The 2,500-nt window shown below is 40.8% G+C and overlaps 1 long non-coding RNA gene across 1 annotated transcript in view; it reads left to right on the forward strand.

Moving 5' to 3' along the window:
- The window catches only part of LOC138041884 (uncharacterized), a 5,942-nt gene extending 3,974 nt beyond the window's left edge, over window positions 1–1,968 (forward strand). The window contains exons 2-3 of the long non-coding RNA XR_011130887.1: window positions 1,204–1,263; window positions 1,455–1,968. This is a non-coding gene — a long non-coding RNA (uncharacterized lncRNA). The remainder of the gene's footprint in view (window positions 1–1,203; window positions 1,264–1,454) is intronic.
- The last annotated feature ends 532 nt before the right edge of the window (window positions 1,969–2,500 follow it).

A 2,500-nucleotide genomic window follows, 5' to 3' on the forward strand; every position in this document is an offset into this window, starting at 1 on the left:
TGGCAGGAACAGGAGGCCCAGCTTTAATGTAATTTTTAAAATAGCAAAACAGGTGTATTGTATTGTTCAACTGAAGGAATAAATTTAATGTTTCTTTTATGACATAGGCCCACTAATGAAAAGGCACTGATTACAAATATTCTTTGGGCGCTTGACCTCGAGGAGACAATATTGTGTCCACGAGTGGTGGCTATCACTTTGTGGTTATAGCACGAAGAGAAGGAGTGAGAGAACATGCCAAAAAAAAGATAGGTCACCAACCTTGTTTAGGGGAAAACAGAAAGCAAACCGAGCTCGACCCCTCGACAACACGTGCACATCTCCCCGATAACGCGGTTTCACTTTCACTCTTGGACTGAAATAAGTCTTAAACATGCACCAGCAAGGCTATCACTTGACTTTTTTTGCGAGAATCTAAAAGTTTTCCATTCTGCTCTTTACTGCTGTGCTCTGTAAACTGCGATTGTTCTTTCTAGCGGGCTTTTCAGCACGAAAGGTCTCCATTTTGAAATATCTTTGGCCACGTTCGATTCGTCAATATTTCCACATGGGTACGAGTCTTCATGGTTAAATTTAAACATTATTTTGTTTAGAAATCTCCCTCGAGTCTTGTGAGACAAAGAAAACAAGACTGAGCCGTGAAATGTGACCGCATAAAGTCTCGTAGACGCCCGAGTACCAACGAGGGCTACGCTGTTATGCGCAGAACAGGATGCGTAATGCAATGCTAGGGAATCACCTTAAGAGCAATCAAATGATGTAATCTTACAAGTTACTAGTTTTACACGTTGCATGGGGCTCAAAGTCTTGAAACACGGTGAATTTTATAACAAACAATAATAATTAACATGCATTGTCAATTATTAACGGAGATTTACCGACAATCGACAAAGATCAAGAATTTTAACCGCCGACTACCGACAAAGTGACTGAAATTTAACCGACAAGTGGACCCCCCCCCCCATTCAGACCCTCTTACCTGGAGACAACCTCTGTAATTGTCTCCTCTGGACACCGGACAAGTTCAGGCGGCTTCAACGGAATTCGAATCCATGACCTATCGGTGGAAATATGAGAGCCAATAATCGGCTTGTTTGGGACAATGTTATAGCTTCCGGAGCCAGCTGATCTTCTTTACTCCCTTCGTAAGACCTCAACCGACAGCAATTTAGCTTCAAGTTTGTTGTGTTTGAATTTCCTTAGCTTTTTTAGCAGAGATAACAACGTCATCTACAGCGCAGACAACAACAAGGACCCCACCAAGTAAGTACAGTACGTTCAATCGGTTTTTTTAATGGTGTTTTTTGTTTCTACTTTTGTCTTGGTAGCCAACACCTACCGGAACAAATGTGGGAGCCAATAATTGTGGTATAACTTGTGGTGCGAGCTCGCTATATAGCGTCTATTTATTCCCACTCAAATTTAATTTTATTTTGTTTGAATGTTTGTTGCAGAGCTTTCAACATAATCTATTGCACAAACAACAACACAGCCCCCAACAAGTAAGTGCACTCAATCGGTGAAAGTGACTTTTTTTTTGTTTATATTTTTTTCTTTAGCGCCCGTTGACCGAATGATTTGTGTTGAACGTACAGTGGTATAGCTTCCGGAGGAAGGTCCTTCGGAGTCACGGAGCATGTCGTGTGGTCAGAACTTACACAAACGACTCACACGATGAAGATACTTGCTATATCTTTGAGAAAAATCTAATCGTGCTCAAAGAAAATCCTTAAAGTTAAGATTTCTGTCGAAAATCCGACGAAATCTCGACCTCATTTGTCACCTCCAAGGCTTGACTTGAAAGTTCCAATCCCTCGAAATTCAAGTCTTATTAGGCACGTAAAAGTTGTTAATCAAACTTTTTCGAGCTGCCACTTTTTACAAGCGTGTTGAATTCGACTTGTCGTGGCACAAAAGAGTCATTTTCAACATGAAAGGTTTTTTTTAAACAGCATAAACGTTCATGAACCAAGACTCAAGCTATTGCCTACTTATGAGAACTAGTTACGGGATGCATGTGATGTTCACAAAGAACTACGAAGTGCATTAGGTGATTGAGTCTCTATTACCACGATCGCGCTTGTTAATTTTCAAATGCCGGTTGAATTTAAGCTTGATAAAATGTTGAATTCAACTCACCAAAGGTTACAGGTTTAAATTTCCAGTGTAAACTAATTGTTGTTCAGCTTGATGAGTTATTTACAGGAATTACTTGAGATTTGTTGCCATTAATTATTTTCTGTATTTTAAGTTGATTTTTGTTTGGCAGTTCGATCCTATTCGTGTCTTTTCCTATTCAGGGTCATCTTCGATCTTACTTCTTCGTGAAAAAGTAGGGCAGTCGTTTTGTTAGCCAGGGATTTAGTCATCGGAACCGCATTGATTAATCTCGCACTCCCTCGCGATACTCGCCTCGCCCGTTTTGCGTTCTCCTCTTACCATTCTAGACTTTCACGTTTGTTCGAGAGCCACGACCCCAGTTCCACCGCAACGCTCGTTC

The sequence above is a fragment of the Montipora capricornis genome, chromosome 3, assembly GCF_036669925.1.
Source record: "Montipora capricornis isolate CH-2021 chromosome 3, ASM3666992v2, whole genome shotgun sequence".
Lineage (NCBI taxonomy): Eukaryota > Metazoa > Cnidaria > Anthozoa > Scleractinia > Acroporidae > Montipora > Montipora capricornis.